The 13,114-nt window shown below is 31.9% G+C and overlaps 1 long non-coding RNA gene across 1 annotated transcript; it reads right to left on the bottom strand.

The window, feature by feature from the left end:
* Positions 1 to 7,627: 7,627 nt before the first annotated feature.
* Positions 7,628 to 9,754, bottom strand: LOC127105897 (uncharacterized). The gene is made up of 4 exons (XR_007795165.1): positions 9,302 to 9,754; positions 8,778 to 8,911; positions 8,385 to 8,515; positions 7,628 to 8,044 (listed from the first exon to the last, which is right to left on the bottom strand). It is a non-coding gene; the product is annotated as an uncharacterized LOC127105897 (long non-coding RNA).
* Positions 9,755 to 13,114: the final 3,360 nt, after the last annotated feature.

Genomic DNA, 13,114 nt, shown 5'->3' with positions numbered 1-13,114 from the left:
TATATATATATATATATATATATATATATATATATATATATATATATATATATATATATATATATATATATATATATATATATATATATATATATATATATATATATATATATATATATATATATATATATATAGAGAGAGAGAGAGAGAGAGAGAGAGAGAGAGAGAGAGAGAGAGAGAATTTGAGATTGCTATTGAGAGGATTCTGATAATGAAAAAATGGATCCCTAACTGAACTGTGATGAGAGTATTTACAGATTCCAAATTCTATTGAAACTCAAATGAAATTAGGATCAAATGCAACCGAAATTAGAAAGTTAGTTATGTAATTTATTGAGTTAGTTACAACTATTGACTTAGTAATTGCAGTCTGAGTCAATTTTACATCCTATTACATTAGAGTTAATTGGAAGGTTCAATTGCTGGTTTTGGCCTTGCTTGGATGTTAGAGTGCATCAAAGTTGTTGTCATGTTAACTTCTATGACTTATTGATTGCCCATGCTATAGGACCACCGTTTGCAGGAAGATATATTGAGGTAATGGTTTATGGTTTTCAATGCCCGAGTAGGCTACTGTCATGTTAGTTGCAATGGAAGGGTTATTGCAGGTATGTTATGACAGTTAGCTGGTATATGATATGGCCATGTCCCTTTTGATGCTAGCTAAATTTATATGGATGATTTGCTCTGTTATGGTTGAGAAAAGTGAAAGTCTGTTTTCAATTAAATGTTGAAATGGAATTATGTTAGGTTATTTAGGATGTTAATGTGATATTAGTTTGTGAATTGTTAATGGTTAATGGTCCTACTAGGAATCCTTAACATGTATGCTCATGATTTATTTGGGATTTTGGTTCAAGCTTGCTAAATTGAATGACTTGGTAAATGTCATCCTGTTGAATTGCTAATGGTTTGCTAGGTTAGGGGGATGCTTATGGCTTAGTTTATGTGTTGTATTGCAGCCCTGTTTTCAATGTCAAGCTTCTTGTTAGTGGCTTGCTTTAACTGAACTTATTTTGTACTACTGCATTGCTAATGAATGGACTTGTTGGTATGTGTTCCTGCTAGGCATGTTTCTATTTGCTAAGGCTGCAATGAATGTGTGTCCCGTGGATGTTTAGAAATGTAGCATGATATTGATTACATGGTATTGTTGTATGTATTGTCATATCATGTTAATATTGTATATGTTGTATACATGCTTGATGTTGGAATGGCTAACATGTTATGGTTTTGTTTTGTATGATGAGAAACCAAAAATGTTTTTATTCTTGAAGTAATCATAAGCACATGGAAAAATTCCAAGGATATGTGGAAGAGAAGTGGATCGTGGATGAGTGAAATAAGTACTAGGGTTTAGAATGTAAAATAGTGGTCAGTTGACTTTGGTCAACTATTGACCAAAGTCAACACTTGGTCAAAGTTTCCAAATTTTGGCATTTTTCCATGTAATGAACATCTTATTTGTAATAACGGAATTTGATGTAAATGAATGAAATTGACACTTGTTTATGAATGAATTTGATACTTGTATGATGAACATGATTTGACTTTGATGTTTGTATGGAATTGAATATTGATACTTGTAATGAATTGATGAATATGAAACATTGCAAGAACATGACTTAAAATAGATTGAAATGAACTATGAACTTGACTTAGATTAACATGAATGATGAACAAGACTATAACTTGAATGAAACATTAACGTGAATAAAATTAACTTGAATGGACAATGATGGGCAAGAACCCAAGATCTTAGTGAGGACCAAAGTGTACTATGACCTAACCAATGATTTATAGGCCTAGCACCAATGGTATGACAATGGCATGAAATGGACTTGAACAACATTGACCATGTGAAACCAAGCAAGTCATGAACTAGGAACTTGAAATGATCAGATGAAATGTCATGGAATGGAAGCAAAAATGGAATTTGTGGGATCAAAGGCTTGAGTTAGGACCAATGGGCTTAAGCCTAAATGAATGGAACCAAAGCCAAGTAATCAACATGAATGAACCATGAACAAGAGGGTATTGGGGGACCTTGATCAAGCAAGAGAATCAAACATACAATGGGTGAAAAATCAGATGAAACTAGGGTTTGAAGGCCATCTAGATGAAAAGTCAAGCTATAAGGTACCTTAGGACCACATCTTCCTTGATTAGGGTTTCATGAGGCATACCCTTCAACCAAAATCCTTGAATTAATCAAGATGCTCCACAAGAAAATCTCCAATTTATGAACCCCTAATTAGGGTTTGGGTAGCCAAGACAAATCCCAAGGAGTACCCATGAAGCCCCATAACCAAGTCATCAGGGAATTAGGGTTTGAGACCCCTGAGGAGTTCCATGATGAAATCTTGTTGAATCCATGCTTCAATAGACCATGCAATTAGGGTTTTATATCCACTATGCTCAGATGAATAGTCAAAGCCATGCCTTTGATCTTTGATTCATACATAAACCCTAGCTTGCAAGCCAAGAGTTTTGAATTTATAGTGATCAACCTATTGGATGAATGATGCATATGAATGAGACATGAATGCTTACAGATGCTTCCTAAGTCAAAGATTGAATGAAAATATGAAAATGGTAGGGCAAATTTTGGGGTATGACATATTGCTATTTTTTCTATGGTATACAACTCTTGCAAAGCTTAATTACATATCTCAATTCTATTTAGAATTGGGGGCAGACGTACTCATAGTGAGGACAATTGGGAACTGCCTATAAAAATTATTATGCTCTCTCTCTCTCTCTCTCTCTCTCTCTCTCTCTCTCTCTCTCTATATATATATATATATATATATATATATATATATATATATATATATATATATATATATATATATATATATATATATATATATATATAATTCACTTAGTGTGTAATTGATAAATTGATAATTCTATTTGTGTTGAAGTAATTCAAATTGTTTTGGAATATAATTGCAATCTAAACCGTTGGAATTGGTTTTTCATATCTTCAACACAAAGGAAAATCAACTTGGTATTTATTGCACACCAAAAGTTTAAGAAATTGTTTAAGTCAATTTTTGTGTCATAATTCATTGGAAATTGATTACAAAGTATTAATTGTTCAAATGTTATGTTAGAAAACATATTTATTTGCTTATCATAATTGTTTTACGTTTTGTTACAGTTTATATGCATATCTGATTCTTCCGATAACGGTTCAAGATATGTGAGTGACGATCCGGAATTGCTTTCGCTTGCCATAATAAATAATTTTCAAACATAGTTTTTAATCTAAGAAAATTTTATTGGCGACCTATTCACCCCCCTCTAGATCATTTCCCTTGTCTAACATAATGTACATACACAATCAATTATTAATATCAATAGTAAAACACATTGTTGTTATCCTGAAAAATACTAAGGCGGAAAATACATTTCATCCATGATTTATACAATAATAATCAAATAAAATATGTATGTATTAATTTATAGTTAGATCATATATGCAATAATAATTAAAAAAACACAGTAAATAATTGAGTTCATATATATTCATTGATTTCTTCTACATAGTATGTACATGACATTATAGTCTACAATAAAATTAAGAATTTCATATCTCTTTTGACTCGTGCTACTTACAAATTAAAGCTTATTTTAAGCAAACTAACTAATACTTAAATTAAGCTTGTTATTTGAATAGTAAGGTCCTAATAATATACAACATCATCAAAGAACATTCACCTACCAACATGAATCACATTTATTATTAGAGAACTCAATCTCAAGTATTAAGTTTGAATAGCCCTTCAAAATATTTTGTGCATTTCCACCATTTATCCGAAATTGTGTTGCCATAAAAATATTTTGTAGCACATCACTATTGGATGGTCACCCCTCTCCTTTTTTAGTAAAACATTTCATAGCAACACATAAATATAACTCAAAACATTCTTTTTCTAAAATCTTGTCAGAATCTCAGTCACTTGTAGAAATATGGCATTGAGTACAATTGTTAAATATCATTATGCAGAAAATTTATCACAAGCTGTGAACTTTAGAAATGAAAATATTCAAACTTTAAAAAAACATATCATATAAGTTGAAAATCTATCACATTGATTCACTTTATGGAGAACTTTAAATTAACATCTAATATTAGGCAGATAACTTTAAGAACTTATGTAGAAAACTTTAACTAATTAGAAAAGATATGACGCATTAAGTAAGTCAACACTTAGTTGGAAACATTTAGTTAGGTGAAAATAAGAACATAAATCTACAATTGTTCTCAAACCATATTTTAGTCAAGGTGAAAATGAAAGGTACTTTTTGAATAGATTGTTGTTGCTGCTTAAGATAACCTGAAATGTGGTTGTAAAGACCTCCCCATTCATTATATAAAAATATAGAGATAACAAAAGCAATAGATAACTAAAAGCCATACAAGTAAATAAACATAAACACACAACAAACCGAACTAGGCTTGACTCACTTAGGGAGATAGTCCATAACAGAGTTGTCATCTGTCGTACCTTAAAAAATGAGAACACGATGCTCGCGAAGCGCACTCGTACGCTCGCGAGATGGACTTAATAGAGTCTCCACCGAACTTTATTTATTCCTAAAAAGGAAAGGGGGAATATCGATAAAACCCAAGAAATAACGACAATGATATTGGTCTTCGCAACCAAATCAGGATTTGGGAGTCGATTAAGAAAGGGGAAGGTATTAGCACCCCTCACGTTCGATTTACTCAACAGGAACCGTTTGGTTAGTTGTGCGTGTTAGTGTTAGCTTAGAAATGTTAGGCTTCTCAAGTTATTGAAAGGGAAAAGATTTTGAATCTCGCTCGTACGTATCTCCCGTGCGATGGAAAACACAAGACTATGTAGTTCTGGATATAAAATGTTTGTTTGTTGGATGATTTTAGGAAAGCTATTTTGCGTCAGTCGACGAAAAAACATCACTTAGCCAAAATAGGTGAGGAGCGTACATTTGCATCACATTGAATGGATTTACAAATCAACATCCACGGGAAAATGTCACTTATCTAAACTCACACGATTGTGAATGAAGCATTGTTTGGCATTATCTAGAGACAAAATACCTTTCGTTTGTGAAAAGGTTTAACGATCGCACATCGGTGAGAAAAGAGTTTGATGTGTTTAATGTATTTTGAAAGATGGTGAAAGCTTGGATGAGCGAGATATCCATCTCGAATCCTAGTCTCATGAGCTAGTGGTATCCATCACTTTCCTTTTCCATCTTATTTACAAAAGGATTTGATATTTTTAGAAGTTTTAAGGTTTTTCATTGAGAAAAGGTTTACGAAAGTCACATTGAAAGTTTTGAGTGATGGCGAGAACTTGGATGGGAGAGATATCCATATCATATCATAGCCTCTAGAGCTCATGGTATCCACCTCGTTCCTTTTCCATCTTTATTGAAAAGTGTTTAATAAGAAAGTGTTTTTAAATTTTGATTTGGGAAAATGAACCTGACATCGGATCAAGTGCTTTGTTTGTGATACTGAAATGAAATGGTTTGAGAAATGACTTGAGGTGCATATTAAAGATAAGGGTTTGATGTTGACCAAGTTGAATTTTTCAAAAGGGTTGATTTTATATGTGAATGTTAATGGATGTTAAGCGATTGATTTTGGTTTGGAACTGTTTTTGTGTGATTTTGAAAAATGTACTTGATGTTGATCAATCATCTTTATTTTATAGTATTTTTTTGAAAGTTCAATTTTAAGAGTCATTTTATCTTTTTGAATTAACAATTATGCATCAACTAAAAATACAATAAAATAAACTAAAAAATAAAATAATAATAAAAAGTAAAAAAATAAAAGAATTAATAAAAGGAAGGGGAACACTATTGATACAAGGGGCAAAAGAACTAAAAAAAACTAAAGAAAAAACAAAAATAAATAAATAAAACAACAATAAGAAAATAATAAATAAAAATATATTAAAAAAACAAAAACAGACTGAAAATTAGAGATGTAGATAGAAAAATGCTCTAGGCCAAAATTATGCAGCCTCGTAGGGGTATACTGAACAATTAGGGGTGTGGGTGACACTTCATCTTCCCTAACCCTACATTTGATTACTATTTTCGTAGCAATAAAAATGGAAGAAAAATATTCCAACGAAAACGTAAAAACACCATAATTTTCTCAATTTTTCACGAAATTAAGCAAATGAGTAATAAAAATTTATCTACTCGATCTCACAAACATAATGATATATTTAGAATAAACAAATCAACAACAAAAGAATCGAAAATCAACAAAAAATAAAATAACATATATTTGCTTGATTCGGTCATCTTATCCACCCTTATGACAAACGAACCATGGATTCATGCTCGTGGTGATGTTGGGAATCTTTTTGATATATTATTTATGTAAAACAAACATTAATTTGCATTTTACCCTTTTTGTTCATTGAGGTTCAAGAACACTTTAAACTCTTGATTTTGAATTAATGGAGTTTCCGTACAAAATAATGGTGATTAATATACTAACTAAGTGCAACAAGAATAATAATGCAAATAAAAGTAAATAAACAAAAATTATATCATATTGAATCATTTTTGCTCATGGAAGTTAAAGAATACTTTAAACTCTTGATTTTGAATAAATGGAGTTTCCATGCAAAATGGTGATGATTAGAATACTAATTAAATGTAGCAAGAATAATAATGTAAAGAAAATTAAATAAACGAAAGTTAAATCACATTTAAGCACTTTTGCTCATGGAGTTTCAAGAACACTTTAAACTCTTGATTTTTATTAAGAAGTGTGGTTAGGCCTAACTCAACCCTACTAAACCGGTTAAAACCGGTTGGTAGAGTGAGGGCTGCCCCCACTTATAAACTCATGTTTAGGCCATATATTGTCCGATGTGAGACTCTTAACACACACCCTCACGCCCAGGATTGGACATCTGGAGCTTGGAAATAAATGGTGGGTGGCCCGATAGCAGAAACCATAGTAGGTGGCCCACCGGATCTTAAACGAGGCTCTGATACCATGTTAAGAATGCGTGGTTTATCCTAACTCAACCCTACAAAACCGGTTTAAAAACCGGTTTTATAGGGTTGAGTTAGGCCCAACCACACATTCTTAACAATTTTGAATCAATGGAGTTTCCATGCAAATTTGTGATGATTAAGGTACTGATTAAGTGCAACAAGAATAATAATGTAAAGAAAATTAAATACACAAAAATTAAAAGTCTACCTAAATAAAGAAGAAAAAAAGTGACTTGAAAATTGGATAGAAATTTGTGTAAAGTTTTAGCTTATTCTTGTGAGTGATTCTTGGTGAGATTTATGAATGAGAATGATTTTATTTATAGGGTCTAAAAGGGGTGGTTTAGGACTTATGCAAAGAGTGTGAGTACCTTCTAAAAACTTATTTAATTAAATAGTGAATAATTACATATATACATGAAATAATGATGTGATATATGCATAGAATAATAATGTAATAAATGAGATATATTTTGGATCTTCTAGAAACATTGATTTTTGTTTATGATGCTTGAAAATGATTAATAAAATCCAAATATATATTTTGATGATAAGTCAAATGATCACGAATTTATTTTTCAAAATGCATAATGAAAAACAAAATGTAATTTTAGTCAATTTCTTCAACATGTAAAATGTTGACTTTTTTTACTATAATGCATATATGCATGATTATGGTGACTTTTTTATGATAAAAATGCATATGGTTAAAAATTAAAAACTTAACAAACGAACATGTATCAGATGAATTTAAAATACCAGACAAAATTGGGGTATGACATATGTGGAGCTGCATTATTGAGGCCCGAAATCATACTCGAACGATATTACAAATGATTGCATTTATTGGTAGTATTTTCTAACCTTTTGTATAGTGGTCTTTTGAACTTTCTGACTACTTGAATTTCAATGTAGTGCAATTGTTGCAACCAACAATATTCAACCAATTCCTTGATACTTGGATCATATGGCATATTGACATCCCATATGGTGAGCTCTAACGATCTTTAAAAGATTACTATAGATATAAAACATAAGAGATCATGTTATTTGCATAATCTTATTCAAATTGACAACAACTACAAAATACTTTCTCATGATATGGAAAACTTTGAAGGAAAATAGTATGCACTCCCAACAATCACTCACTGCCAATACTATGGACCTCTAAAAATGTTTAACTTTTTCCCTCACAAATCCAACATATGTTGCAAATGCACAAAATCTAATGCATGGGCAGTACTTGTTAACATATACTAAACTCAACTTATTAAAAAGTAACGCAACTTGATATCAATAAATATAACAAACACCACAGATATAAAGAAATTAACGGAAGAAAGGATATAGCCACTTACATTGAGAAGACCACTCATTGCTTAGAAATCAGAAGGATTAGCTAGAAAACCAACCCCAACCCCAAGTTGAAGAGTTTCTTTAGATGCTTCATCTTTGGAATTTTTATTCTCTGTTGAACCAGATTTGTCATCTAAAAAATTATCAAAAGAGAGAGAAATTAAAGCACATAAATTAATAAATATTAAAAGTTCCAAAAGACTACAAAAAGTATTAAGGAAATTTGAAGTTAATATTAATATTGTTCCATCATTTCTCGATTCTTTCTTAACCTTCCTAATAATGTGCACCCTTATAACTTTTCCATGTACATATTTCTCCTCTGATCGATCATAAGTCTTTTATTACCATTATTCACTCTTTTACTACCCGAATAACTTCATCAAAGAGCTTACCAACATTTTCTAATTTCATTTCCCTTAAAAAATTCTGGGATCAAAATTGAGTGAGTTTTCTATTTTTCTTGCCAAATTCCCTTCTTTTTCCTATAGGAAAAGGATAGTCTACCTCCTACAATAGCTCATAACCCCTGCAAGATCCACATATGTTAGTCAATATTAATTCATAATTTTTTTGACACAATATTAATTCATAATTTAAAAATCATAAAAATGAAAATAAAGTAGTATGCTTGTGATTCTATGTTATGAAGGATAATTTGCACTAAGCATAATACCTAATAGAAAGAGCTCAAACACATGCTCAAGTACCTTTCAACAATTTCACCATAAAATCTAGAAAATCAAAAGAGAAAAATCCAAAAAACTTTTTTTCTCATTCATCATAAAGATACCATTGTGTGCATTTTTTTTCTTTTAAAAACCATTATTATAAATAAAATTTCAAAAGAAAAACATTAACAAACTCATACAGAGTATAAGAAAGACATTCCAAAGTAGAAGAAAGATAGGTTATGCACCTTGTTTCTAACAGTGTAGATTTAGAGCCTTTGTGGCTATCTCTCTCACTGTTGGCACTGAATCAAGCATCGTCAGAAACTATCAAAATTGTAACCTCTTCCATTTTGTTTTTCATAATGATGCAAAAGAAAAAATACAGAGAAGAAGTTAAATGACAAAACAGATGGAAGAAGAAAATGGAACACTCATCGGATTCTCTCCAATTATCAAGAAGGAAATTGGAATCGGAGAATAAATACATTGAACAAAAAGAAGGAATCTGCTTGAAACAAAATAGAGAGAAGAAATGGGATACTCATCTTCTTGTTTATCTGTTACTCTCTTCCTCCGATTAAGTTTTCTTTCCGATTCGGAGGAGTAAAAAGGGAAGTTTTGTTCTTCCTCTTATTCTTTATTGATATGCTCAAAATCCAGTTGAATGAACCCTGAAATTTCCCCTCCAATCAAAGTAAGAAGTGTGATGAGAGGGGAATGAGGACACGTGGTCGAATATAGTAATATAATTGGAAACATTTTTGCTTATTATGTTAATTACATATATGTACATTTTGTTGTGTATATTTGAAAAATTAATGAGGGTAAATTAAGGAGAATAGTGACATATTTTAATAATAGATAGGTAATTGATGAACCCTAAAAGTTTTCCCTCTGACTAAAGTAAAAAGGGTGTTGAGAGAGTATTGAGGTCATGTGGTCGGATAGAACAATATAATTAGAGAAAGTTTTACTTATTATATTAATTGCATATATAGAAATTTTGTAGTGTAACTTTGAAAAATGAAAAAAGGGTAAATTAGGAAAAATGGTGACATATTTTAATAATAGGTAGGTAGTTGATGAGAAAAATAAACCAATACTAGTAAGTGAAATGCTGATGAATAAATTCTAAGACAGTACCCCTCCTTTAACCACACACTTATAAAACCTCAGTAAATCATTGTGTAACATCAACAACCGATTCAGTCCAAGGAATAGGAAGCAAGCACTAAGTTCTATCAAAATAGTATAATATTAGAGTGTCAAATCTTACTTATTTTCCTAGTTAGTTAAAATGATGCACTACTATAAAATATATTTTTCACAACAGTTGGAATATACATTTAACTACAGTTTATGGTTCATGGAAAAGAAGGGTGTGGTACTAACTGAACTACTTACTATCACGGTCTAATGACCTTGGTAATAAACTAGAAAGCGCTCTACCTATCATCATAGTTAGAATAAACAACCATAGTGAAAACTTGAAATGTCATTAGTTTGATACCCAACAACCCCATTTTTGTCGTTTATTAAATTGGATAATGCGCCATATTGTAAGACCCCAATTTTGTCCCTAAGATCCCTCATGGCATCATAACATTGCATTTTGCATTGCCTCAAGGATCATTAGCATCTTGGTTCCCTTTGCCTTTGGGTGGGACCTCTTGTGAGTGGTTTGAGATCACCAAGCATGCTTAATTTGTATATCATTTCTTCTCTCATTTTTGTTTATTAACTAAAAGCACAAAAATATGTCACTAACATCTTGTGTTTGTAGCTTGAGCAATCACAAGGTCAAGAGCTTCAAGGAGATCCTTTGTGCAGAGATATGGCCAAGAGGAGATGATAGCGAGCATGGTAATGGTTCCCAAAGCTCTCATCCATCAAATATGCCTCCCTAGCATCTCAATTCATCATTTTGATCAAAGCAAGTCAAAGGGTTTGAGGTTTGTCCCCCAAAGAAACCCTAATTCATCTGTGCACCACAATGCCTTGCTCCTGAAGCAACCTCAGCCCATGGTCAAATACAATCAAGGGAAGTTCTTTAATTCTTCATTTCATGCATATTTGAACTTATTTGAGTGTCCTCAATCATCAATTCATCAAGATATGAGTCATGGACTTGAGAAGTTGATCAGTCAATTCATCTAACTATTTTGAAATGCACTGAGACCTAACGTTTTATGTGTTGGTCAAATGGAGATGATTCCAAAAGCAAAAATGTTCTTAAGGACAATATTAAAAACTTTAATGTTCATCACAAATTTATTTGAAGCTTGGAAGGTCATCTCCCATTCCAATACATTATAGGTTATTTTGACTGAAACCCTAATTTTAGGTCAACTTCCAAAGGACATAACTCATTCATTTTTTATGCTTTTGAGATGGGATCAAATGCATTGGAAATCTTAAGATGTCTAATTCAAATGTTATGTTGGACAAAATTTCAAAATCTCAAAGGAAATACATGTGATAATGCAAGACATTATAGGTCCTTTTGGGCAAAATGCATTAAAAGGCAAAAAAGTCCAACTTCAAGTGCCCATAACTCTTTCACCAAAAATCCAAATGTTGCAAAATTTAAGTCCATTTAGATTGTCTTGAAAATATCTACAACTTTGATGTTGGAGGTGTTTTCATTTGAGGCTTGAATCATCAAAACAGAAGGGCTTGAATATTGGCCAAATTTAGAAACTTTGCCTTTACATGTTTTGCACCTTACACTTTAAACTCAAATTTCACCAATTTCCACAGTTCAAATGGATTTTTGCCCAACATAACAATTGTTCCTTACATCAAAACCTTTCCAACCATTACTCACATGATCATGTTTGGATTTGGCAAATGGTATTTTCGAAGAGGAGAAGCTTTTGGTTCAATTATACATAACACCTCAAAATTCCATGCACAAGCAATTACCATTCAGATTACACGTCTATTTCACTTTGGTATGATTTCATATTGCATTTGGCTTTGGTTTTGGGCCTTGTGCATGATCATGCAAGCCCATGCAATGAATGTCCAAATTCATGCACACGGATTGAATCACCCTCTCCTTGCCATTTCCTCTATAAATAGAAGCTCTACTCCATTCAAAATTCATCCTGGAATCAACCTGAATTGCTGCAGAAATCAAAACCCAACCTCTCACCAAAGAAGCTATTTCACTTTTCTTCAAATTTTTCAGATCTAAAATTCAACTACATCTGGTTGAATCTTTGGATCTAAAGCTTCTAAACCTTCATCCTTCAGTTCATTGATCTTCTGTTTTGATAAAGGAAGCAAGGAATCAAGCTCAAATCTCCAGAATCCAAGGTTGTTCTTCAACTGGTTTTTTCTTCGAAACTCATCATCTATTGACCTATTTGCTTGGATTTTGTGTTGGCTGAAGTCCTCTCAATGGAGGCATCATTACTGTGCATTTAATTTTTGAAATCCATCAAGTTCTCATGAACATCACAGAATTTCCATCTCTGATTTCTCTCAATATAGAGATCTAGAGTGGAATTGAGTGATACAGGGATGATGTACATCATCCCAGCTTTCCAACGGTGTATAGATCGTGTATTTTGGTTAAGTTTTGGTTGCCTGCAATTTTGGCCGGAAAACACAAGCTCACCGGAGAAGAAAGTGGCTCCGGTGGCCGTCCCATTGCCAGTTTGAATCTGGATCGTTGGATTCATTTTCCAGATCTAATCGTGGCCTTCCATTGTTATGACTTATTTTAATGTTGGATGTTTCTCATTGACTTGGACTTACCATGAGCGCGCGCTTCTGAACCTCAGGATTGGCCACGTCAATTAATGAGATCCAATCCAATGCTCCTCGGTTTTTCTTATTTTCTATTTTCTTATTTTTATTTCTTTTATTTCCATTATTCTCAAAATTCATATCTTCTTCATTTTAAATCCAAAAAATATGGGACCAATTGCATTCTTCTCCAAATAATTTCTAGTTTCTAATTCTGATTTTTAATATTTTTTATTTTATCATTTGATATTTTTTGTGAATTTTCTCTTTTCTGGTTATTTTTAATTCATTTTAAATAGTTT

This window comes from Lathyrus oleraceus, chromosome 7 (assembly GCF_024323335.1).
Source record: "Lathyrus oleraceus cultivar Zhongwan6 chromosome 7, CAAS_Psat_ZW6_1.0, whole genome shotgun sequence".
Taxonomy (NCBI): Eukaryota; Viridiplantae; Streptophyta; class Magnoliopsida; order Fabales; family Fabaceae; genus Lathyrus; species Lathyrus oleraceus.
The sequence above is the reverse complement of the archived record's forward strand: the minus strand, read 5'-3'. Positions and strand labels throughout refer to the sequence as shown.